Source organism: Lissotriton helveticus, chromosome 7 (assembly GCF_964261635.1).
Source record: "Lissotriton helveticus chromosome 7, aLisHel1.1, whole genome shotgun sequence".
Taxonomy (NCBI): Eukaryota; Metazoa; Chordata; class Amphibia; order Caudata; family Salamandridae; genus Lissotriton; species Lissotriton helveticus.
The window spans coordinates 1,058,490,802-1,058,518,725 of NC_136068.1; the positions used below are offsets into that span (position 1 = coordinate 1,058,490,802).

Consider the following 27,924-nt stretch of genomic DNA (forward strand, 5'->3'; position numbering starts at 1 on the left):
TCCTTACCTAAGAATTATTCCCAGGTGTCAGGTTGGATCCGGAAATTTTTCTTGAGCAGTTTCCCTGCAGGCTGGTAGGTGGTGTTGTTTGGCTCCGTATGGCATCACCAGCATTGTCTGTGACGGAAGTGACATGTACGGTGCCTATATAGGCGCCACACCAGCATGCTGACTGTGAGAAGTTGGCCTGGTATATGATGTTCACTATTCTATTGAGCAACTTGCACCAGTCCAAACAACCCTTATGGTGATGGTTGTAAAGTCAACCTTATAGACCAGCTATCCTAGTAGTAGCATGGACAAAGCAGTCTTAGGTTTAACTCAAGAGGGCATGTGAAGCAATCTGTTTTATCAAATGTAACCCCTTTAATACCAAGTGAAAGGACACCACACAGGTTGTATATCAAAATATATATGTATTTATTTCTAACAGAATCCACTGAACTCTTTATGAGATCAGAGGCATCAGCACATAACAAGAAACTTAATTAAAATACAATAAGTGCACAAAATACATAATGACCTAGGGGCTCTTCGAACCATATACTAAAATAGTGGTATAAGAACCACGTCACAAACAAAGGAGAGGCCTGGGGCCGGGAGAATCGCTGGGGCTACACTGTACTACCAAAGGATAGGGAGCAGGAGGCCCACGGGATGCGCGTGCAGTGTCTATACACGCACGCGAGTTACCATAGTGTTAGAATGGGAACGAAAGAAATGGAAACTAGTTCTTTTAGGACACTTCCGGATGGACTTGGGAAAAGCTACTAGAAACTAGTACACTAGGATAGTCAATACCCACAGGAGTACTGAAATACTCGCGTTACCTCACCCACAGGAAGCGGGTGCATAGGTGTCAAAGTGTGTCGGGTTTCGTCGCTGATTCCTATAGAGCCTTGGAGAAAGATGCTGCAGCCGACCAGGAGAGAAGTGTCCAGTTGGATCCAAGGGCGGATCGAGGATGGAGAGTACCTGAAAGCAGAGAGGACAGAGTCTGGGTCACCAGCCAGTGACCAGGATGGAACCAGGAAGGAACCAGGCGATGTTGGGATGCGATAAGGTGATGTCATGAAGCTTGTCTCTGCAGCCATGTGGACCAGGAGGTGTCCACGATGACCAGGAGCTGGATACGGACTGTACCACAAAGGGTTTAGCTGTCGGCGGTGTCGGCTTCCGGATTGGAGTCAACAAGCCTTGGCAAAGGCAAACCACGCAGGAATCAAAGATGGCTTCTTGGTCAGACCAGCAAGGTCTGAGGGGCTTCTCTTTTTCAGGGAAGCAAGGGCCAGTCTGGAGCAACCAGACCAGTGGTGTAAATCAAAGGTTTTGTCGTCACAGAGGCCACTAGCCAACAGGCAAGTGACCGGACAGACGCGTCAAGCAAGAAAATGCAGAAGGGCCCCACGCAAAACTCGTGGAGTGTGGAGGGCTGATAGTCGGTGCAGTTGATGCTCTGAGCTGGGGCTTCCCAATCACCAATGCACAACTTCGAGGGCGCCTCAGAAGTTGCACGGAAAGCAATTTGCTGGCTTTCCAAGATGGCCAGTCCCACGTCTCTCGTCGCCTCCACAGGTCTCAGCTCTGCTGTGACTGTGGATCGGGCTGTTGGATGTCTGGAAGTCCGGGTCTTGTCAGGCTCTGTGCTCGGGAGCGTCGACAAAGCAAACCGTTGATCGCTTGCTGGTGCCTGCTTGTGCAGGGTGGTCACTCCTTGACCACAAGGGAGATACTTCAGTCGTCTTCTTGCAAAGTAGATCATCGAAGGTCCAGAGTTTTGTTTTAGAGTTTCAGTCAGGATAAATCTAAAGTCTTGGGACTCAGCTCCTACCTATATACCAAATTTAGGGGCTGGATTACCTGCTAGGTCCCTCCTATGGGTGGGACCCAGGAAGGGGGTGGCTACACCCCTTTCCCTTTGTCCAGTTTCACGCCAGAGCTGTGGCTGGAGTGCCCCAGCACTGGTTTGAACTGGACTATGCATGGGACACCTTGTGTGATCCAGGCAGTGTCTCATTTAATTCAGCCCTCCCTGCCTCAATACACTATGGCCTGTCTGGGGTGATGCTAGTACCTCCCAAGACAGGAAACATATTGTCCAAGCCTCCCTCGCTGGAACGACTCCCAGCAGCAGGAGGTCAGACTTGTGTCTGTGGCAGCAGAATCCATTTTGTGATGCTGAGACTCTGGTTAACTTTAACTGGGGTTAGTAGGAACAACATGTCTTCTCCCTCTAGAAGGGTGGAATGCTACCCCCATCACCAGAACTGGCGAGGGGGTAGTATTCCAAAGCGTATGACACCTTACACAACATGTTTTGATAAAGCCAAACCAAAGTTAGCATTTAACCGCGAGGTTCATAATGCACTTAAGAGTATATGGTATGACTATATCCTAGAACAGCTATAAGGACATGGTTCCGAAACCTGCAGACAGGCTCAGCTCATGCTAGAGCACCATCTCACATAAAACCAAGCACTCTGCCTTCAGGAATGCTAAGGCCTGCCATAGGAGTGACTTATAGGTGTATGTGTGTCTAGATATAAGGTTAGATATAGGAATACTATATCTAAGCAAGGGGTGATTACACTACCTTGCCCCAGCTGAGTGATCAGGCAGTTGTGTCAGTTTTGATGGCCGGCCAGGGGTGGCAAAAGATATGCTGCAGCCCCTGGTAGGCCTTGGGTGCACCTATGTTCTGGGTACCTATGGTACACTGTACAGGGACTCACAATAGTGACCCAATTCCCAATTGGTGATGTACCTAAAGTACATGGTGTGAATTTAGAGAGAGAACAGCAGGGCTGTGGGTCTGATTAGCAGGCCCACAGCCACATCTAAGTCGAAAACCAGTGAAGCAAAAAGCAAAAAGTGGGGTGACCATAGGAAAGCAGACCCTACTCTCCTACACTGACGTCAGTTACTTTTTACACTAGGAAGTCCTGTAGGACTGAAGGAGTAAAGTGCCCACACCTATGGACCTGACTGTCCAAGCAGTAGTGCTTGGTAAACGTGTGCAAGGAAGCCCACGCTGTTGCCTGGCAGATGTCCAGAACAGGGACCCTGTATGTTAATGTAGTGGTGGCAGCTTTAGCTCTTGTGGAATGAGCACCTAAACCCTTAGGGGGTTGCTTCTTAGAAAATGCATAGCAGATCTTTATATAGAGCACAAATAATGAGGAGAGGGTCTGCTCCTGCTACGCTATGACATACCTCACGAAGAGTTGGTTGCCCACCTGGAACTCTCATGTGTGATGAAGGTAGAACAACAACACTCTTTTTGGGTCCAGACAGTGAAGTTGCTGCTCTTCCTTGGAGGGATGAGGCAAAGCATGACAAGTAGGCAGAGTGGTGATTTGGCCTACATGAAGTGGAGTGGCCACTTTCGAAAGAAAGGAAGCTCTAGTATGAATCAACAGTTTGTCTGGGTAGATGTTCAGGAAGGAGGCTTGGGTGACAAGGCCTGAAGCTCACTGGCCCTCTGGGCAGATGTTATCACTGTAGGAGAGTGGGGTCTGAAATCCTATGGTCACCCCAGATTTTTGCCTTTTGCTTCACTGGTTTACGACTTTCCCTGGCTGTGGGCCTGCTAATCAGACCCACAGCCTAGCTGTTCTCTCTCTAAATTGACAACCATGTACTTTAGGTGCATTTACCAATTGGTACTGGGCCACCTTATCAGTCCCTGTACTCAGGGCATAGGTGTACCCAGGGCCTACCAGGGGCTGAAGCATGTATTATGCCACCCCTGGCTGGCCATCTACATCTGACACAACTGGCTGCATGACAGCTGGGGCAAGGTGGTGTAAACACCCTTTACTGTAGATATAGTATACCTATATCTAACCCTAAAATGGACACATATATTCCTATCAGTCACTCCTATGGAAGGCCTTATCAATCCTGAAGGCAGAGTGCTTGGAATTATGTGAGATGGTGCTCTGGCATGAGCTGAGCCCGTTTGCAGCTTGCGGAACCAAGTCCTAATAGCTGTTCCATGATAACGCTATACCATATACTCTTAAGTACATTATCAACCTCGTGGTTGAATGCTAACTCTGGTATAACATTATCAAAACATGTCGAGTAAGGTGTCATACGATTTGGAATACTACCCCCTCGCCAATTCTGGAGACGGGGGTAGCATTCCACCCTTCTAGAGGGACACGACATGTATGTAACTGTGAACCCCGGTTAAAGTTAACTCGAGCCTCAGCATCACAAAGTCTGACCTCCTGCTGCTGGGAGTCCTTCCAGCGAGGATGGCTTGAACAAAGGGTTTCCTGCCTTGGGAGGTGCTAGCACCACCCCAGACAGAATTTTGTGTATTGAGGTAGGGAGGCCTGAAAGGAATGAGACATGCCTGGGGCACACAAGGTGCCCTGTGCATACACCGGTTCAAACCAGTTGCTGGGGCATCCCTGCCCCAGCTCTGGCGGGAAACCGGACAAAGGATAGGGGGTGTAGCCACCCCCAATCCTGGTCCCACCCAGGGGAGGGACCTAGTCCGTAGTGCAGCCCCCTTTAGGAGAATAAAAGTAGGAGCTGGTCCCATTCCAAATTAGATTATCCTGAACTATTCAACAAGAAGAAACTCTGGCCTTCGACGTTCTGCTCCACAGAAGACTGAAGAATCTCCCTTGTGGACAAGGAGTGTCCACCCTGCAGCTGCAGGCACCATCAAGCGTCCAGCGGCTTCACTTTGTCGTCTTCCCTCGAGGATCCAGACTTCAGAGCCCGACGAGACCCGGATTCCCAGACCTCTCCGACCTCAACCTACACATACAGCAAAGCTGAGACCCGTGGGTGCGACGAGACACATGGGACCGGCCATCTTGAACGAACCTGCACTTCGCTTCCAGCACGACTCCCGAGGTAAACTCGACCAAGTGCTTTGGTGACTGAGAAGCCCCAGCCCCGAGCAGCCCCTGTACTGAAGATCAGTCCTCCAGTATCCACCAGATCTGCGTGTGGCCCTTCTGCTTGTTTGCTGCTCGACGCGTTGTCTGGTCACTTGCCGGCTGGCTAGTGGCCTCCTAGACGACGAACCTTTGAATCTTTGCTGCTGGTCTGGTTGCTCCAGACTGGCCCTTGCTCCCTTCCAAAAGAGGGGCACCCCGGACTCTCCTAGTCCACACCAGACGTCTTTTCCCTTCACCGCGTGGGTTGCCTTTGCCAAGGCCTGTTGACTCCAATCCCGGATCCGACACCGCCGACAGCGAGAGCCTGCGTGGGACAGCTCGTGCCTTCATCCTGGTCGTCGAAGACGCCTCCTGGTCCACGAGGCTGCAGAGTCAAGCGTCCACTCTTCACCTGATCGCGACGACAGCACCTGGTTCCTTCCTGGTTCCACACCGGTCACTGGCTAGTGACTTTGAACACTGTCCCCTCTGCTTTCAGGTCCTCTTCTTCACCAATCCGCCCTTGGATTGCACCGGACATCTTCCTCCTGGTCGCCTGCAGCATCTTTTCTTTCAGGCTCCATTGACTTCAACGCGAGAACCCGACACACTTTGGCACCTATGCACCCGCAGCCCGTGGGTGAGGTAACGAGAGCATTTCGGTGCTCAAGGGTAGTCTAACTGTCCTAGTGTCCAATTCCACAGTCGTTGTTGTCCTAACTAGTCAGGATTGTCCGTACTCACCTTTTACTTGAACTGTACTCTCCATAGACGTTGTTACGCATCTCGCGTGTGTGTTCACACTCTGCACACGCGTTCCGTGGGCCTCCTATTACTTACCTGAAGTTAGTGTAGCATGGTCCCATCGATCCTACAGCCTCTGGACAGCTCCATTCCTTTTATCGACTTTCACATTCCACTTACTTAGTATATGGTTTGTCGTGCCCCTAGGGCACCATTGTAATTTTGTGCGACTTGTAGTATTTTTCGTAAGAGATTGTCATGTGCTTAGCCCTCTGACCTCATAAAGAGTTCAGAGGTGTTGTTATTAATAAATAGACTGTTTATTTTCATAACAGCCTGTGTGGTGTCCTTTCATCTGGTTTTCAAGGGGTTATATTGTGGTAAAACAGCTGGCTTCACATGCCTAAAGAGTTTAGCCTAAGACTGCTTTGTCCATGCTACCATTAGGATAGCTGGTCTATAAGGTTGACTTACAACCAATCACCATAAGGGTTGTTTGGACTGATACAAGGTGTTCACTAGAACTAGTGAGCATCATATATCAGGCCAACTTCTCACACCACCTGTCCGATGTGATTTGAAGCCGGGCCTCCTCCGGGCATTGTGGCAGCACATCCGCGACCGTGTCCCACAGAGAGTGGGTATGACGGGCCAAAAGGCAAGCAGTGTTGACCGACCGCAACCCCAAACTAAGTGAGGAGAACAACTTTTTTTCCATAATGTTCATACCTTTTGGATTCCCGATCAGGGGGAGCTGTCGGGAATGTGGTCTGGAAATTGGAGGCCTGGATAACCAGGCTCGCGGTGTGGGGTGGGTGGACAGGAAACAAGGGTCGCCCGGGGCAGAGCGGTGGCGTCTGCCCACGTTCCTATCAACAGGGGGACCTGTAGCGGGCCTGGACCAAGTGTCCATCAGAACGTCAGTTAAGGCCTCATTGAACGGCAGTAGAGGCTCCAAAGAGCTTGCCTGTGGTTTGATGACCTCAGTGAGGAGGTTAGTCCTCACGCCGCGACGGGGAGCTCAAGAGACAAGGCCTTGGCTGCCCTTGTCAACACCACACTGTAGGCAGCCCCCTCCTCCGTTGCCACGGTAGGAGGGGAGACAAAGCCAGTGTTGGGCAAAGTGCCCAAACCACTGGCCTCCCCTAGTTCACCTGCCCAGTCCTGAAAAGACTGGCACCCCATGCAAGAGGGTCCTCAGACCCCTTCCAATCCACCTCGTCCTCCATCTCCTGGTACTCAGGTTCAAATTATGGGGTCGGATCATATCTCTTCTCTCGGCGTCGAATGCGGCGTTGATCGACTCCGTTCCGGCGTCGGAACCGAATCGAGGGGGGATCGGGGACGACGTCATCCGGAGATGGAGTTGGGGACGACACCCTAGGAGTCGATGTCGGCGGAGGGGTCGTTAGGTCGACCAGCGGCGACCCGGATCGGGCGGGGCCCTGCGGCGTCAGGACCGAAGTCGCCGACGGCGCCGGGCCGAAGCACCCGTCGGGGTCGGAGCACTTAGCCCTCTTGGGCTCCCAGTCGGGACCGCGGGGCTTGAAGGCGCCGCGGAACCCGACAGAGGAGTGAGCGACTTCATGGCCTTGAGGAAGGCATCGATCTCCTCCGGCGTTGCGTTCTGCCCTGGGACCGGTGGGTATGGAGCAGGCCGCGACGCCTGCTGCTCCGGTGGAGCCGCGAGGGCGGTGTCACCCGAACCCCCGGCCGCGTTGCGCGAGCGTCGGGGGAGTCAGAAGAGCGGTGTCGCTTCTTCGACTTCTTGTGCCTCTTACTTGAGGACTTGGAGTCCTACAAGTGGTGGTGACTCGCCGAGCTGTGATGACTCCGGCCCCGCGACCGGTCCCTCGACCTCCTCCTGGACTGGGACCTCAAGCGGCGCAGGGCCGACTGCCGGAGCTCGAGGCGCTTACGGGACCGCTTCCGCCTAGCTTTCGACGTCAAGGCCCGGCAGTCGGGGCACGACTTGTCATCGTGGTCGGCCCCTAAGCAATACAGGCACCAGCGATGGGGGCCGGTAACCGACATCAGTCGGCTGCAGGGTTTGAACCCGGGCATCCCTACCGGCACCAATGGAGTCGTTCGACTCGGAAAAACAGATCAAAAAGGATCGAAAAAGTTTAGTCAAAAAATGCCTAAAGGGTACCACTTATTCCGGATCGGCGCTTGCTGGCGCGGAAAAAGGAAGAACTGACGTCAGCGCGCGAGGGCGGCATCTAAGTACTCCGGCAATGTCATCACGGTGCCAATGACGCCGACGACGGACCCGTAGCCGCATGATGAACAGCACAGGAGGAAATGTGTGCGTAATGCCTTTCAGAAAACGGTTAACAACTGGGGACTTAAAAAGAGAAGGCTGATCAGGAAGCCGTGGAAAGGCGGAGATGGCAGAAAGATTACCTTTGATAGTGCCCAGAGCAGAGCCCTGCTGGGCCAAGGAAAGAAGGAACAGAAGTACTTTGGAAAGAGGGGCAGAAAGGGGATCGCCAGACTTAGCTGTGCACCATGCCACAAACTTGTTCCACCTGTAGGCGTATACCATTTTCGTGGAGGGTCGCCTGTCTGCCAGAATGGAATCACAGACTTCGGGAGGAAGATCGAAAGCTGTCAACTGTCGCCGCTCAATCTCCAGGCATGGAGGTGGAGGCTGGACAGGTTCAGATGGAGGACCGTCCCCTGCTGCGACAGAAGATCCTCCCGCAGAGGCAGTCGGATAGGGGGATCGATCGCCATGTTGAGTAGCTCGGGATACCAGAATCTTCGTGCCCAATCCTGAGCCACAAGAATAACTGGGGTCCAGTCATGCCGAATCTTCTTCAGCATTCTGGGCAGAAGTGGTATAGGCGGAAAAGCGTACATTAGACCGCAACTCAACTCGTGACGAAAAGCGTCGCAGAGCGAGTGCAGCTGGAAATTCCAACGCGCAGAACTGATGACATTGCGCGCTCTCTTTGGTGGTGAACAGATCTAACCAAGGCTCTCCCCACTGCTGAAAGAGACCTTGCGCCACGTCCGAGTTCAGACGCCATTCGTGATCCATCAAGCACCGGCGGCTGAGTTCGTCTGCCCTGGCATTCAGAGAACCTGCCAGGTGTTCAACCACCAAGGTAATGCCTTGATGTTTCAGCCATGTCCAGAGGCGCAGAGCCTCCTGACATAGGGTCCACGACCCCATAACGCCTGTTTGTTGCAATACCCACATTGCGGTGGTGTTGTCCGTGAACACCTGCACTACACTACCCCGGAGTGATGGAAGGAATGCCTTCAGTGAAAGTCAGATCACCCGAAGCTCCAAAAGATTGATGTGGAGCGGGGACTCCGTCAGAGACCAGGGGCTCTGATCTCCGCCTCTCCCAAGTGACCTCCTCATCCCAGGAGGGACACATCCAACACCACTGTATGCTCCGGTTGAGGAAGGGAGAGGGATCTGCCATGGACCTAATCGCGATTCGTGAGCCACCACTGCAATTGTCATGCAGTGCCCTCCGAGATCCAGACGAGATCGGACAGGTTGCCCTGATGCTTCGCACACTGGCACTTCAGGTCCCACTGCAGAGCCCGCATATGCCGCCTGGCATGTTTCACTAGCCGGATGCAGGAGGCCATCAGGCCCAGGAGCCAGAAGGTCATCCTGACTGAAACCCGGGATAAGGGCTGAAGGATCGGAATCATAGCCTGAATATCCCAGACCCGCTGCTCGGCAGGATAAACCTGAAACCGCATCAAATCCAGAACTGCTCTGATGAAGGTGAGCTTCTGAGAGGGACTCGGGTGGGACTTCGGCATGTTGATGGAGAACCCCAGCAAATGCAGGATATCGGCCGTAGTCTGAAGGTGGTTGACGACTGCCTGGGGCGAGCCCGCCTTCAACAATCAGTCATTGAGGTAAAGGAAGACTTTCACCCCTGACCTGCGTAGGTGAGCTGCGACCACTGCCATCACTTTCGTGAACACCCGAGTGGCGTTGGTAAGGCCGAAGGGGAGCACAGCAAACTGAAAATGCTCCTGGCCTATAGTGAACCGCAAGTAACGTCGGTGGGCCGGCAGGAAGGAGATTTGAAAATATGCGTCCTGCAAGTCCAAGGCTAACATACAGTTTCCAGGGTCGAGGGCAGTCAAGACCTGAGCCAAAGTCAACATCTTGAACTTCTCCTTCCGGAGGAAGCAATTGACGTTCCTGAGGTCCAAGATCGGGCGCAAGCCCCCTTTGTCCTTCTTGGGGACCAGAAAGTAGTGTGAATAACAACAACGTCCTACTTCTGGCCAAGGAACGCGCTCGATGGCCCCCTTGTCCGGAAGGGCTATAACTTACTGTTGGAGAAGCGCAAAGTGATCCCCCGATATGCGGTAGACCTGAGGTGGCAGAGCTTGCGGGGTAGACTCGAAGGGGGGAGGTAACCCCTCCGGATGGGTTGCAGCACCCACTTGTCGGAAGTGACAGAACACCAATACGGAAGGTGATATTGAAACCTGCCGCCCACTGGCGTGTGGTGCGTCCCAAAGCTCAGACTAGGAAGGCTTCGAGGCGGAGGTCGCTGGTCGGAGGTAGACTGACCCTCAAGCCACCCCCCGGAGCCGCCACGGTGGCCTCCAGGCCTACGGCCGCGCTGAGTTTGATTCTGTGCAGGCTTTTGACTGAATGAGGGGGCAGGGGCGCCCCTTCCAAGGCCACGAAAGGAATGAAAAGTAGACGTGGCCGGGTGCGTGGTGGGAAGGACAAAGGACTTGGCTGTAGCACGAGTGTGTCCTTAAAACGCTCTAGCGCACTGTTGGCCTTATCACAAAACAGGCGAGTGCCATCAAAGGGCATGTCCATCAGCGAGCTCTGGACGTCCGGGGAGAACCCAGTAGATCTTAACCAGGCGTGGCGACAAAGCGCCACAGCCGGTGAAATTGCCCTACCGAGGGTGTCTGCGGTGTCTAAGGCACAACAAATGGCAAACCTAGCTGCTTCCTTACCCTCAGCCACAGCCTGGACCTCCTCCGGGCACTGAGCAACGGCATCCCACACTGCATGGGAGTAGCAGCCCAACAGACATGCGGTATTCACCGACCGCAGCCCTAAGCTGACCAAAGAGAACAACCGATTGCCAAACTGCTCCACCTTCTTAGAGTCCTTATCCGGCGGAGCCGAGGGAAAGGCACTCTGGGACGTCGAAGCTTGAATGACCAGACTCTCGGGCGTAGGGTGAGTGGTCAGAAAGGCAGGGTCACCTGGTGCCAGGCGATGACGCCTGGTGACGTTCTTATCCACAGGGTCCCCTGTGACTGGCCGCAACCAAGTGCCCAAGAAGACGTCAGTAAGGTCGTCATTAAAGGTCAATAGCGGCTCCAATGAAGTGGACGCCGACTGGAGCACCTCAGTGAGGATATTTAGGGACACAGTGGGGAGATCAAGGTTAAGGAACTTAGCTGCCCGACGGAGCACCACCGTGTACGAGGCACTTTCCTCCATAATGGGCGGGGGAGAGGCAAACCCTGGATCAGAGGAGACATCAAGGCCGCCGGCCTCCTTCAAGTCGTCCACCCAATCCTGCTGAGTCACACTAACGAGCAAGAGGGTCCTCTGACCGCCCCCAGTCATCCTCTACCTCCGCCATATGTGGCACAGACCACAGCAGCAGCGCAGGGACAGGGGAAGGAACAAACGGTGCGGGAAACAGCACCGGCCGGGGCCGACCCGGCGCCGTGTCCCAATTCGGATCCCAGGAGGAGACAAAACTGTCCGGGAACCGGGGCAGAGGCGGAAACAATGGCATCCACTGTGGCACCGCAGACGGAGCTGAGGGTGGCACTGTTGCTGGAGCCGGAAGCGTGGGACCTCTTGGCACCAAGGCCGGAGCCAATAGTGCAGGATCCTGCGGCGGCGGGGTACCTGGCGGCGCCAGGGCTGGAGCCGCCGGTGGGGCCTACGGTCCAGCAGGATCCGGACATGGTACCGCGGGGCTCGAAGGCGCACCGGCGGGAGCCCAAGGCCTAAACAGGCGGTCCATGGCAGCAAGAAACTCTTGCACCTGTGCAAGAGTAGCCGACGGACCCGGGTAAGGCAGGTAGGCTGTGGGACTCCCAGCTTCCGAAGGAGCCACAGAGGCGGAGCCCCTGTCCCCCTTGTCTGCATCTAGGGACCTACGAGGGGACGTCAGAGAGTGACAACGCTTCTTCGACTTCTTTCTGTGTCTTCTCTTACCCGAATCCAAGGGCGAAGACTTAGAGCCGGAGGAGCGGTGATGGTGGCCCCGAGAGCGTTCCCGGAAACGGCCTCTGGACCTCGATCGGCCGTGGGACGAATGCCAAACTTCAAGCAACTTCCAGCGCCACTCCCTCAAGGCTTTCGGGCCCGGCAGTCCAGACAGGACCGGGAGTCATGATCGCGCTCCTGGCAGTTGAGACAGACATCGTGGGAGTCGGCCACCAACATATTGCGATGGCAGGCCCCGCAGGACTTAAAACCAGGCATTCCTACGCGCACCAGAGAAGACCAACAAGAGATAAAAGTCCTAAAAAGATAGTCAAAAAGTGACTAAGGTACGTGCTCTAACCGGATCTGACCTTACTGGAGGGGAAAAAGAAAGAACTGACGTCAGCGCGAATGGGTGGCGCCTAAGAAGCCTCCATGACGTCATCTCGGCGCATACGACGCCAGTGACAGACGCGGAGCCGAGCAACACCATCTACCGCCGCGCAGAGGTACTGTTAGCAAAGCTTTCCGGATCCAGTCTGACGCATGGAGATAATCTAAGGTAATGAATCTATCACTAACATGTCTCTTTCAGTTACTATCTTATGTAACACATCCTGTAAATTGTTTATACACACATGATTTATGGTCAATGTATAATGTGTAAGTGTGATGTAAAGTGCTCCGACACCCTGGATTGGGTTGAGTAGAACTATAAAAGAAATAAGAAAAAATTGTGGTATTTAAATTGTTATTTGTGTACATAATATGACAGATCAACACATCTGACACAACGTAATGCAAGATGTGAGCTTAGACCATGTCTGGTGCTAATTTGCTATCATTTTCCAGGGCGAGGTTCAACTGTTCGAACTAAACATTTCAACAACACATTAGCATTTAAGTGGCTGAACTGTGAAGTGCGAAACAGTCAAATATGGTAGGGTCTAGGCTGAGGAGTGGCAGGATGCAGATAGCAATCAACAAACTACCTCTTGTCCTTTGTCCAGGAAGTGCAGACTGCAGGCAGTCGAGTCGGCGAGGATGAGGTGAGAAAAAATTCCTGGAGCTTTGCAGAACATCAAAAGATAAAGTCACAGGTCAAGTGCAGGGCCTTTGGCACATTAAAACACTAGTGCTTTGAAGTTCCAATGGCCCTGAGACTAACAGAAGAGAGAGGGGAAATTCTTTTATCACCTCCACCTTTGTCCCGTACCACCCACTACAAAATCTGGGGGGATATATCCCCCGCATCCCCACACTTCCTACGCCCATGAATGGAAGCTCCTCCATTGCCACTATCGAACCCTACCTTAGTGAAATTATGATATCAGCCACATATGGTATGCTGACTTTATAAAACTGCTTGCTGATGCACCATCTGTGATTAAAATCTAAACAAGAAGGGAGCCACTTCCCTACGCTTTCCCTGCAGCAGGAAGAAACACAGAGAAAAGGTAAGTGTTTCTCTTTTCACCCAGATCTTCTCCAATGTAGATTCCTCATGAGGGATCGCAGCCAGGCCCATGATACCTCATCAGGAATCCCAACAAGACCTGTAGGTTGTTGCTTAGTGCAGAGAAGAAGTGGCCTCCTGGCTCATGGAGACAGATGGTCTGTCTTTTGTGGCTGATCGCCCCTGGGGGTGAAGAGTGAAATCAGCACTAGATCACCAGGGTAAATTTAAGTGCAGTGTGAAAGCGCCCCCCGGTAGATGATCGCTCGTCTACACTTTTAAAAAAAAGATAAATGTCTGAGACATGGTTCTGTCCCATGTGAGAAGATTAGCAATTGCTTAGGCTGATCCGCTCTTGGGGCGAGCAGGTAGACAAGCTGGACTTCGGCTACATGCAGGGTCCCACCATGGACTAACTTGAAAGTGGGCGTTAGAGGTCTGCCATGCAATGGATCCACTGTAGATGCGTGGTCACATATTTTTAAATGGCATGGCAGTGTGCATGTTATCTTAAAGCACAGGGCAAATCAACAGTGAGAAAGGCATTTAAGGGACCCTCCTAAAATGGTATCCCACATTGACACCATTCTCACCTACAACACAATGCTACAAATATTTTCTCAAAAGCTAGGCTGGAGTTGATGCCATTGTTGTTGACTTAAGGATATCTTAGAATGCTGTCCCAAATTTCCCCTTGTGGCTGCCTAATTGTGGCCCTGTATCAGCCAGCACCCAGGGAACTCAAACAACCCATGACATTTTTGTACACTGGCCTCTAGAGGAATCACAGGTAACATGACTTACGTGGATCCCAATATGTGTTCTAACCCAGAATGCCAGCAAACATCAAAGTGTAAATGTTAAAAGTCAATTACCTCACGGTTAAGTGAAAGACACCTCGGGAATTACTAGCCTACGGTACACAGTCAAACATCCAGCTTCCCTCCTGATAACAAAGGTTGTCAATATATGTTTGTGTGCATCAATTACATGTGTCTGGTAACCGTGCAAGCACCATCTTGACATTACATTGAATTCACACAGTCACATCTTTGGGATGTTTCTTTCCAGTACAATAGACCCATCCACACAAATGGGGTGTCATATTTATCAGGAGAGGAGTGACAATACTGGGTGGTAGGACACTTGTCATCCTCTGTAGATTCTAATGCTTTCTGTCACAAAAATGTGAGAAATGTGTACTAGTCAATTGACCTTTTAAGTTTGAAAGGCATTGTGGGTAAGAATATGTAGAAAGCTCCACGTGAGCCACGCCGCACTGGACTTCCATGGTTGTCTATTTTTCAGATATGTTTGCAGTTGACCGTTTTCTCCTGATGCCGGCTTAATCCCAAGCCCAAATATGGCCCCTAACCAGGACATATAATAGGGTGTTAGCAAAGGTCCTTTAACAGCCTTTACTTAGTAGGTGTTGTGGCCTTTTCAATCCCACCAGTAGGGTGGCATTTTTATTGGGAGAAGTGAGGAAATGCATGGGGAGGGGGGCTTTGCAGTTCCCTGCAGATTCCCAAACATGCCCTGTCAAAAATGTGAAAAACATATGCAATTTTCACGCAAGTTTGATGTTTGCATGGTATTCTGGGAAAGAAAAAGTGGATCCTCACAAACTACAACACCCTGGACTTCCCTGGGTGTCTAGTTTTCCGAAATGTCTGGGTTGGTAGATTTTCCTTGGTGCTGGCCAGTCCAGGGCATACATACTACAGCTACCCACATCGCTCCAAGACTGAAACTTCAATTAAAAATCCTGATGTCTCCATATTGTATTTGTGGGCCTTTCCTGTCACGATGATAGGCCCGCCTCACAAGTGGAGTACTGTTTTTATCAGGAGAAGTGTGGGAAAGTTGAGTCATGGTTAGGGCCACTGGAAATATGTGATTGTGCGGCTGCAACCAGTTTTGCATATTTATAAATTTGCCATATGTCCCACATTTTCTGCAGATTGTAACAAAAAAAAGATTTGTAGCTCAAACGGTTAAAAAGTTACAAAAAATTCAGCAAGATGTTTCGCAGCGCAGTGAAAGGCCTTTTTAAAAGGTCCACTGGTTGTATTTGTGTTGCTTATAGCTATATTTAGGTGTTGATTTGGTACTAATTAGGTGCAACCAATGTCCAGACAATGTCAGCAAGTTTGAAAATGGCAAAATAATGAAGTAAAACTATTACAAAAGATGCCACATTATGCCACATAATTTATCTTTTGTTTCCACATAATTTACTCAACCTTGATGCATAATTTGGCGCTCCCTTGCCGCATAATTCGTAGAGCCATTTGGGTCTCAGTTCCACAAAAAGAAGAAGTCAAAGCTGCACAATACTAATATTCTGTAATTCTGCTATGCTGACACTGTACTAATAATGTCATAGTGGAATGTTCTTCTTTTGAAAATCGAATAAAATATGTTTTAAAAATAAATAAAAAAGCTTCACCTCATCCGTCAGTTAATGAGGGAGCATCACTTGATGCCTGGCTCCACAGTTGACAAGCACCTGGGCTCTGTGTCTCTCCGCATTTCTGGGAGCCGGAGTAATCCCCGCTCAACTTCAAGGGTTTTATGAGGCCATGTGCCTCATATTTGAGCGGCCTGTTCTCTCTGGTGTGCCTTCGGGCCTCGCAGGTTTAAGAGGGGACCCTACTGGATTTACACTGGCATGGATCCACAGATAGATCCAAATCAGTGCCAGGTGTGCTATGTTAACCTTTCCCGACACAGAGCTGGAGGGGCATCGCGCGACGCCGACTCCGGCACCAACTGGAGGAGCCATTCCTTCCAGGTCGGAGCCTGAGCCCTATTCCTTTGTGCTAGGAAAAAATGGGCGAGATCACTGGACCCTGAAGAATACCAGCTTTATGAATCCTTAAACTGGTGTGAGGATCTGGGTGGGGCCAGTGGACTGGACACTTCTCAAGATACTGGCTTGCCTTTTCCCCCTACCCTGGCTACAGAGGAAATGAAATGAGAAGAGTTCTTATAAAGCGCATGGCTACCCGGAGACAATCCAGCGCTCTAGCAGTAACCAAAGAGGGAGCACTCTTCTATGGGAAAAGCCAGGTCTTTAATTTTTTTCGAAACATGAGGTGGTTGGGTTCTTTGAGGAGTTCAGAGGGAGGGCATTCCAAAGTTTAGCGGCGTTGTAGGAAAAGAGCCGTCCCCCGCTTCTCGCTTTCTTGATCTTGGGTGTTACTGCTAAGTGAAGTTCATCTGAGCATAGTCTTCTGTTGACGCGGATCAAATTTGTAATAATAGGAGGTCCGATTCCTCTCAGAGACTTATGCACTACACACAGGGCTTTGAAATGGATCCTTTGCTGCACCGGCAGCCAATGGAGGGCATGCAAAGAAGGTCTTGCTGAGCACCGATTGGGGGTCCCAGAAAGCAGTCTTGCGGCCGAGTTCTGACAATCTGTAGTTTCATTACTGCTGAGCTAGGGGCGCCTAAGTAGAGAGAGTTGTCGTAGTCTATTCAGGACAATATTAGAGCTTGGACCAGCAGTTTTTTGGCTTGGCTGGGTAGAAAGGGAAGCACCTTGCGTACCATTTTTGGTTTAAATTTCTTTTATTGATTTTGCAAAAGGCAAGAACGAAGGAGCCAGTGTGCTCAACAATCATCGGGTTGCAACCCAGCATTTTGCTACGGAAAATAATAGGCATGAAACAATGAAGGAAAAGGAAAAACAACACTCCACCCTCCCCTACCCCCTACTCCTCAAAATTAAAAACAACCACCCCAAGAAAACAAAGAAAGAAACGTCGCTCCAGAAGGAAACCCCCCAGAACAGGCTAGGTAGCGGGCACAGCATGAGCAGGTGGCAAAGGAGGAACCGCAAGTCTCAGGAGCCTGAGGTATTTGGTGCAGGTGAGATCTGTGAATTCAGATGTCAACAGTGCTAGGAAGGGCACCCGCAAGTCATAAAAGGAAGCCCCAAGGTTCGTCAAGGAAAGGGAAATCTTCTCCACGCCTAGTCGTGTAGGGATGGTCTTAGTACCACAATGCGTCAGGACGTTCTGGACCACCGCACCCAAGGCCAGTACCATCTGTGTGCCCCTCCTGATTTAAGAGGGAATGTGATAGCATTAGGGAGGCCCAGAAGGATGCAAGCAGGGAATCTGGGAATCTGAGTATCCAATAGGCCCCCAGGACTGGACACTCCCAAAGTAGGTGGGTAAGAGTACCCACGGAACCGCAGGCTCTCCAGCACAACGGGCTACGTGAACGATTACCCCTATGAAGCCTCATCGGAGTTAAATACCAATAGGTGGCCAGTTTATGGCCGTCTCGATAGAGGCCACGTTGCGTGCAGAGCAGCGGGCTTGGTAATAGATATCCTTCCATTCCTTTTGTGAGAGTTCCCGGCCCAACTCCCCCTCCAGATGCAGTTGCCCGGGAGATTTCTCGAGTGAATTTGTACAGGTCCGATGTCAGTCGTGCGTCATTATGTCGTGTTAGTAGCCATTTCTCAAATGAGGTGAGAAGCCTCCCCGCACCCTCTCTGATATCCCTTTGGAGTACCCAGTGCCTTATCTGCAAGTATCGGTGGCGTTCCGTCTCAGGAATTCCATACTCAGTACGGAACTCAGTGAAAGGGCGCAACCCCGAAAGATCGAAGAAGTGGCCTATGGAAAGGCAAGCCTCTGTCGTCCAACAACGGAATTTCCGGTGGTCAAGTCCAGGAGTAAAGTTGGGGTTTTGAGCAATAGGCATGAGAGGGGATGGGAATGTTGTAAGTCCCCTAGTGGTTGCAGTCTAATCCCATGCCGACAGTACGGATTGGGTAATTTCCGAGAAGTATAAGTTGCGAGGACGCCCCGTACACGATAGGAAGGGAACTCCCCATAATGGCTGGCCGGCGAGAGACCTGTCCATGAACAGCCAGTGTTTCTCAGATTCGGGGCTCCACCTCTCAACCAGTGCTTTCATCTGGGCAGCCCGCCAGTAGGCCAATAAGTTGGGAACACCGAGTCCCCCCTCCACAGGGTCGCAGTAGGTGAGTTCATGGCGCATCTGAGCCCTTTGGTCTCGCCAAATGAAGCGCTCAATATCCCGCTGTAACGTCTGTATGATCCCGGATGGTGGCGTCAACGGGAGGGTATGGAATAAATAAAGTATCTGGGGCAAAAACACCATTTTCACCGCCACTATCCGGCCCAGCCAAGAGAGGGAGTGGGATCTCCACTTCCGGAGGGAGTCCCTGACCTGCTTCAGAAGCGCCGTGTAGTTTGAGCAGTGATAGTAGGGGCCACTCGCAGCCCCAAGTAGGCGATAGAGTCATGGGCCCACTGAATCCAAAAATTCCGCCGGAGAAATTCCAGTGTCTCAGGTTCTAATGATAGATTGAGGGCTTGTGAGTTATGCACATTAATCTGGAAGCCTGAGGCGAGTAAAAAGCGGTCAAGTTCATCTAAAAAAGCAAGCTGGCAGTGAGTCCCTGGGGCATTCAAAAATCGCCACCACGTCGTCTGCGTATAGGCAGAGTTTATGCTCCGAGCCCCCGAAGCGCGCTCCCTTTATAGCAGGGTCATCACGGACTCTTTGAGCCAAGGGCTCCATATAAAAAGCAAATAGGAGCGGCAACAGCTGGCACCCCTGTCTAGTCCCCCTACAAATAGAGAGGGCCGCTGAAGCCATACTGTTTACCCGCACGGTAGCTGTGGGATTCACGTAGCTATGGAAAATCCAATCGATAAAACGGCCCAGGTCTCCTGCAAGTATGGCCAGTGGACACTGTCGAACGCTTTTTTGGCGTCAACTGAGAGAACCATACGTTCCGCTGGAAAGCGTTCCGAGCGGTCCATTAGGTGAAAAAGTCATTTGGTATTGTTAGAGCACTGACGTCCAGGGACAAAGCCGGACTGATCCGGGTCTATCAGTCGGGAAGGTGGCGAGAGAGTCTGACTGCCAGAATCCCTGTGAAGAGCTTTAGGTCCATGTTAAGGAGGGATATGGGGCAGTAAGAGCTACAGAGGCGCTTCTCTTTACCTGGCTTAGGGATCACTGTGATTAAGGCCTCCAGCATGGAGGATGGAAAGGAGGAAGTTGGGGTCGATCCTATTGAATTAAAAACACGCGTTAGAAGCGGGGCCAGCGTCGTGCAAAACTTTTTATAAAAAAAAGATTTTAATGTAGATTGGAGTGGGAATAGTAAATTATATTAAATTAGTGTCCAGCACCTACCCCAAATTAATGTAGACTGGAGTAGGAATAGTAAATTATATGTAATTAGTGTACAGCACTTACCCCAAATTAATGTAGACTGGAGTGAGAATAGTAATTTCTATGTAATTAGTGTCCAGCACTTACTCCAAATTAATGTAGACTGCAGTGGGAATAGTAAATTATATTTAATTAGTGTCCAGCACCAACCTCAAATTAATGTAGACTGGAGTAGGATTAGTAAATTATATGTAATTAGTGTCCAGCACCTACCACAAATTAATGTAGACTGGAGTGGGAATAGTAATTTATATGTAATTAGGGCCCGATTACGATGGCAGTTTTCCCGCATCCTCCGGGCCGGCGGAAGCCATCGCCGGCCCGGAGGATGCGGGAAAACCGCAGGGGACTGAAAAAGACCCCCCGCCAGATTAGGATGGCTGGGGGATCGTTTTTCAGTCCGCAGCTTTTCCGCCGCGGTTGCCTCCCGTCCGTGGTGGAAAAGCACTAACATGGCTGGCGGTGTCTATCAGACACCGCCAGTCATATTAGGATGTCTGGAGGAACATGCCTTTACACAGCGGCATTTCCGCCGTGCAAAGGCATACGGATTTTTGTTTGGGGGCCAGTTGCGGGCCCCCAGGGGTGAAGGGGGGTGGGGGGTGCACATGGAGGGTACCTATGGTACCCCCCTGCATTTGCCTGCGCAAAGCGGCAGGCACCGCGCGGTGCCTGCTGCTTTGTGCATGCAAATGCACAACTTACATTTTTATCATTGCGGCGGGTGCTGCTTCAAGCAGCACCCGCCGCAATGATAAAAATACAGGATGTGACCGCCAGGGTGGCGGTCACATCCTAATTTGCACGGAGGGACCGCCGCTGCCCCTGCGGACAGTCCCTCCTACTCTATGGTGGCGGACGGACTCAGGTCCGTCCGCCATCATAATCGGCCACTTAGTGTCCAGCACCTTACCCAAATTAATGTAGACTGGAGTGGGAATATTACATTATATTTAATTAGTGTCCAGCACCTACCCCAAATTAATGTAGACTGGATTGGGAATAGTAAATTATATTTAATTAGTGTCCAGCAGATACCCCAAATTATTGTAGACTGGAGTGGGAATAGTAATTTATATGTAATTAGTGTCCAGCACATCGCACAAATTAATGTAGACTGGAGTGGGAATAGTAAATTATATTTAATTAGTGTCCAGCACCTACAATAAATTAATGTAGACTGGAGTGGGAATAGTACATTATATGTAATTAGTGTCCAGCACCTACCACAAATTAATGTAGATTGGAGTGGGAATAGTAAATTATATTTAATTAGTGTCCAGCACCTACCCCAAAATAATGTAGACTGGAGTGGGAATAGTAAATTATATGTAATTAGTGTACAGCACCTACCCCAAATTAATGTAGACTGGAGTGAGAATAGTAATTTCTATGTAATTAGTGTCCAGCACTTACTCCAAATTAATGTAGACTGCAGTGGGAATAGTAAAATATATATAATTAGTGTACAGCACCAACCTTAAATTAATGTAGACTGGAGTGGGAATAGTAAATTATATGTAATTAGTGTCCAGCACCTACCACAAATTAATGTAGACTGGAGTGGGAATAGTAATTTATATGTAATTAGGGCCCGATTACGATGGCGGTTTTCCTGCATCCTCCGGGCCGGCGGAAGCCACCGCCGGCCCGGAGGATGCGGGAAAACCGCAGGGGACTGAAAAAGACCCCCCGCCAGATTAGGATGGCTGGGGGATCGTTTTTCAGTCCGCAGCTTTTCCGCCGCGGTTGCCTCCCGTCCGTGGTGGAAAAGCACTAACATGGCTGGCGGTGTCTATCAGACACCGCCAGTCATATTAGGATGTCTGGAGGAACATGCCTTTACACAGCGGCATTTCCGCCGTGCAAAGGCATACGGATTTTTGTTTGGGGGCCAGTTGCGGGCCCCCAGGGGTGAAGGGGGGTGGGGGGTGCACATGGAGGGTACCTATGGTACCCCCCTGCATTTGCCTGCGCAAAGCGGCAGGCACCGCGCGGTGCCTGCTGCTTTGTGCATGCAAATGCACAACTTACATTTTTATCATTGCGGCGGGTGCTGCTTCAAGCAGCACCCGCCGCAATGATAAAAATACAGGATGTGACCGCCAGGGTGGCGGTCACATCCTAATTTGCACGGAGGGACCGCCGCTGCCCCTGCGGACAGTCCCTCCTACTCTATGGTGGCGGACGGACTCAGGTCCGTCCGCCATCATAATCGGCCCCTTAGTGTCCAGCACCTTACCCAAATTAATGTAGACTGGAGTGGGAATATTACATTATATTTAATTAGTGTCCAGCACCTACCCCAAATTAATGTAGACTGGATTGGGAATAGTAAATTATATTTAATTAGTGTCCAGCAGATACCCCAAATTATTGTAGACTGGAGTGGGAATAGTAATTTATATGTAATTAGTGTCCAGCACATCGCACAAATTAATGTAGACTGGAGTGGGAATAGTAAATTATATTTAATTAGTGTCCAGCACCTACAATAAATTAATGTAGACTGGAGTGGGAATAGTACATTATATGTAATTAGTGTCCAGCACCTACCACAAATTAATGTAGATTGGAGTGGGAATAGTAAATTATATTTAATTAGTGTCCAGCACCTACCCCAAAATAATGTAGACTGGAGTGGGAATAGTAAATTATATGTAATTAGTGTACAGCACCTACCCCAAATTAATGTAGACTGGAGTGAGAATAGTAATTTCTATGTAATTAGTGTCCAGCACTTACTCCAAATTAATGTAGACTGCAGTGGGAATAGTAAAATATATATAATTAGTGTACAGCACCAACCTTAAATTAATGTAGACTGGAGTGGGAATAGTAAATTATATGTAATTAGTGTCCAGCACCTACCACAAATTAATGTAGACTGGAGTGGGAATAGTAATTTATATGTAATTAGGGCCCGATTACGATGGCGGTTTTCCTGCATCCTCCGGGCCGGCGGAAGCCACCGCCGGCCCGGAGGATGCGGGAAAACCGCAGCGGACTGAAAAAGACCCCCCGCCAGATTAGGATGGCTGGGGGATCGTTTTTCAGTCCGCAGCTTTTCCCGCTGCGGTCGCCTCCTGTCCGCGGCGGAAAAGCACTAACATGGCTGGCGGTGTCTATCAGACACCGCCAGTCATATTAGGATGTCTGGAGGAACATGCCTTTACACGGCGGCATTTCCGCCGTGCAAAGGCATACGGATTTTTTTGGGGGGGCCAGTTGCGGGCCCCCAGGGGTGAAGGGGGTGGGGGGTGCACATGGAGGGTACCTATGGTATCCCCCTGCATTTGCCTGCGCAAAGCGGCAGGCACTGCGCGGTGCCTGCCGCTTTGTGCATACAAATGTACAACTTACATTTTTATCATTGCGGCGGGTGCTGCTTCAAGCAGCACCCGCCGCAATTATAAAAATACAGGATGTGACCGCCAGGGTGGCGGTCACATCCTAATTTGCACGGAGGGACCGCCGCTGCCCCTGCGGACGGTCCCTCCTACTCTATGGTGGCGGACGGACTCAGGTCCGTCCGCCATCATAATCGGCCCCTTAGTGTCCAGCACCTAACCCAAATTAATGTAGGCTGGAGTGGGAATATTAAATTATATTTAATTAGTGCCCAGCACCTACCCCAAATTAATGTAGACTGGATTGGGAATAGTAAATTATATTTAATTAGTGTCCAGCACCTACCCCAAATTATTGTAGACTGGAGTGGGAATAGTAATTTATATGTAATTAGTGTCCAGCACATCGCACAAATTAATGTAGACTGGAGTGGGAATAGTAAATTATATTTAATTAGTGTCCAGCACCTACAACAAATTAATGTAGACTGGAGTGGGAATAGTAAATTATATGTAATTAGTGTCCAGCACCTACCACAAATTAATGTAGATTGGAGTGGGAATAGTAAATTATATTTAATTAGTGTCCAGCACCTACCCCAAAATAATGTAGACTTGAGTGGGAATAGTAAATTATATGTAATTAGTGTCCAGCACCTACCCCAAATTAATGTAGACTGGAGTGGGAATAGTAATTTATATGTAATTAGTGTCCAGCACATACCCCAAATTAATGTAGACTGGAGTGGGAATAGTACCTTTTATTTAATTAGTGTCCAGCAGCTACCTCAAATTAAAATAGACTGGAGTGGGAAGAGTAATTTATATGTAATTAGTGTCCAGCAACTACCACAAAATAATGTAGACTGGTGTGGGAATAGTAATTTATATGTAATTAGTGTCCAGCACCTACCCCAAATTAATGTAGACTGGATTGGGAATAGTAAATTATATTTAATTAGTGCCCAGCACCTACCCCAAATTATTGTAGACTGGAGTGGGAATAGTAATTTATATGTAATTAGTGTCCAGCACATCGCACAAATTAATGTAGACTGGAGTGGGAATAGTAAATTATATTTAATTAGTGTCCAGCACCTACAACAAATTAATGTAGACTGGAGTGGGAATAGTAAATAATATGTAATTAGTGTCCAGCACCTACCACAAATTAATGTAGATTGGAGTGGGAATAGTAAATTATATTTAATTAGTGTCCAGCACCTACCCCAAAATAATGTAGACTTGAGTGGGAATAGTAAATTATATGTAATTAGTGTCCAGCACCTACCCCAAATTAATGTAGACTGGAGTGGGAATATTAATTTATATGTAATTAGTGTCCAGCACATACCCCAAATTAATGTAGACTGGAGTGGGAATAGTACCTTTTATTTAATTAGTGTCCAGCAGCTACCTCAAATTAATGTAGACTGGAGTGGGAATAGTAAATTATATGTAATTAGTGTCCAGCAACTACCACAACATAATGTAGACTGGTGTGGGAATAGTAATTTATATGTAATTAGTGTCCAGCACCTACCCCAAATAAATGTAGACTGGAGTGGGAATGTAAAATTATATTTAATTAGTGTCCAGCACCTAGCCCAAATTAATGTAGACTGGATTGGGAATAGTAAATTATATTTAATTAGTGTCCATCACCTACCCCAAAGTAATGTAGACTGGAGTGGGAATATTCAATGATATTTAATTAGTGTCCAGCACCTACCCCAATTTAATGTAGACTGGAGTGGGAATAGTAAATTATATTTAATTAGTGTCCAGCACCAACCCCAAATTAATGTAGACTGGAGTGTGAATGGAAAATTATATGTAATTAGTGTCCAGCACCTACCCCAAATTATTGTGGACTGGAGTGGGAATAGTAATTTATATGTAATTAGTGTCCAGCACATACCCCAAATTAATGTAGACTGCAGTGGGAATAGTAAATTATATGTAATTAGTGTCCAGCACCTACCCCAAATTAATGTAGACTGGAGTGGGAATAGTAAATTAGTAAATTATATGTAATTAGTGTCCAGCACGTACCACAAATTAATGTAGACTGGAGTGGGAATAGTAATTTATATGTAATTAGTGTCCAACATCTACCCTAAATTAATGTAGACTGGAGTGGGAATAGTAATTTATATGTAATTAGTGTCCAGCATATACCCCAAATTAATGTAGACTGGAGTGGGAATAGTAAATTATATTTAATTAGTGTCCAGCAGCTACCTCAAATTAATGTAGACTGGAGTGGGAATAGTAAATTATATGTAATTAGTGTCCAGCAACTACCACAAATTAATGTAGACTGGAGTGGGAATAGTAATTTATATGTAATTAGTGTCCAGCACCTACCCCAAATTAATGTAGACTGGAGTGGGAATATAGCATTATATTTAATTAGTGTCCAGCACCTAGCCCAAATTAATGTAGACCGGATTGGGAATAGTAAATTATATTTAATGAGTGTCCAGCACCTACCCCAAATTAATGTAGACTGAAGTGGGAATAGTAATTTATATGTAATTAGTGTCCAACATCTACCCTAAATTAATGTAGACTGGAGTGGGAATAGTAATTTACATGTAATTAGTGTCCAGCATATACCCCAAATTAATGTAGACTGGAGTGGGAATAGTAAATTATATTTAATTAGTGTCCAGCAGCTACCTCAAATTAATGTAGACTGGAGTGGGAATAGTAAATTATATGTAATTAGTGTCCAGCAACTACCACAAATTAATGTAGACTGGAGTGGGAATAGTAATTTATATGTAATTAGTGTCCAGCACCTACCCCAAAATAATGTAGACTGGAGTGGGAATATAGCATTATATTTAATTAGTGTCCAGCACCTAGCCCAAATTAATGTAGACCGGATTGGGAATATTAAATTATATTTAATGAGTGTCCAGCACCTACCCCAAATTAATGTAGACTGAAGTGGGAATAGTAATTTATATGTAATTAGTGTCCAACATCTACCCTAAATTAATGTAGACTGGAGTGGGAATAGTAATTTATATGTAATTAGTGTCCAGCATATACCCCAAATTAATGTAGACTGGAGTGGGAATAGTAAATTATATTTAATTAGTGTCCAGCACCTACCCCAAATTAATGTAGACTTGAGTGGGAATAGTAAATTATATGTAATTAGTGTCCAGCACCTACCCCAAATTAATGTAGACTGGAGTGGGAATATTAATTTATATGTAATTAGTGTCCAGCACATACCCCAAATTAATGTAGACTGGAGTGGGAATAGTACCTTTTATTTAATTAGTGTCCAGCAGCTACCTCAAATTAATGTAGACTGGAGTGGGAATAGTAAATTATATGTAATTAGTGTCCAGCAACTACCACAACATAATGTAGACTGGTGTGGGAATAGTAATTTATATGTAATTAGTGTCCAGCACCTACCCCAAATAAATGTAGACTGGAGTGGGAATGTAAAATTATATTTAATTAGTGTCCAGCACCTAGCCCAAATTAATGTAGACTGGATTGGGAATAGTAAATTATATTTAATTAGTGTCCATCACCTACCCCAAAGTAATGTAGACTGGAGTGGGAATATTCAATGATATTTAATTAGTGTCCAGCACCTACCCCAATTTAATGTAGACTGGAGTGGGAATAGTAAATTATATTTAATTAGTGTCCAGCACCAACCCCAAATTAATGTAGACTGGAGTGTGAATGGAAAATTATATGTAATTAGTGTCCAGCACCTACCCCAAATTATTGTGGACTGGAGTGGGAATAGTAATTTATATGTAATTAGTGTCCAGCACATACCCCAAATTAATGTAGACTGCAGTGGGAATAGTAAATTATATGTAATTAGTGTCCAGCACCTACCCCAAATTAATGTAGACTGGAGTGGGAATAGTAAATTAGTAAATTATATGTAATTAGTGTCCAGCACGTACCACAAATTAATGTAGACTGGAGTGGGAATAGTAATTTATATGTAATTAGTGTCCAACATCTACCCTAAATTAATGTAGACTGGAGTGGGAATAGTAATTTATATGTAATTAGTGTCCAGCATATACCCCAAATTAATGTAGACTGGAGTGGGAATAGTAAATTATATTTAATTAGTGTCCAGCAGCTACCTCAAATTAATGTAGACTGGAGTGGGAATAGTAAATTATATGTAATTAGTGTCCAGCAACTACCACAAATTAATGTAGACTGGAGTGGGAATAGTAATTTATATGTAATTAGTGTCCAGCACCTACCCCAAATTAATGTAGACTGGAGTGGGAATATAGCATTATATTTAATTAGTGTCCAGCACCTAGCCCAAATTAATGTAGACCGGATTGGGAATAGTAAATTATATTTAATGAGTGTCCAGCACCTACCCCAAATTAATGTAGACTGAAGTGGGAATAGTAATTTATATGTAATTAGTGTCCAACATCTACCCTAAATTAATGTAGACTGGAGTGGGAATAGTAATTTACATGTAATTAGTGTCCAGCATATACCCCAAATTAATGTAGACTGGAGTGGGAATAGTAAATTATATTTAATTAGTGTCCAGCAGCTACCTCAAATTAATGTAGACTGGAGTGGGAATAGTAAATTATATGTAATTAGTGTCCAGCAACTACCACAAATTAATGTAGACTGGAGTGGGAATAGTAATTTATATGTAATTAGTGTCCAGCACCTACCCCAAAATAATGTAGACTGGAGTGGGAATATAGCATTATATTTAATTAGTGTCCAGCACCTAGCCCAAATTAATGTAGACCGGATTGGGAATATTAAATTATATTTAATGAGTGTCCAGCACCTACCCCAAATTAATGTAGACTGAAGTGGGAATAGTAATTTATATGTAATTAGTGTCCAACATCTACCCTAAATTAATGTAGACTGGAGTGGGAATAGTAATTTATATGTAATTAGTGTCCAGCATATACCCCAAATTAATGTAGACTGGAGTGGGAATAGTAAATTATATTTAATTAGTGTCCAGCAGCTAGCTCAAATTAATGTAGACTGGAGTGGGAATAG

At 48.0% G+C, this 27,924-nt stretch overlaps 1 protein-coding gene across 3 annotated transcripts in view; it reads right to left on the bottom strand.

Moving 5' to 3' along the window:
* DNAH17 (dynein axonemal heavy chain 17) overlaps positions 1-27,924 on the bottom strand; it is a 12,633,448-nt gene that overhangs the window by 10,236,817 nt on the left and 2,368,707 nt on the right. The gene's annotated exons all lie outside the window — the stretch shown is intronic.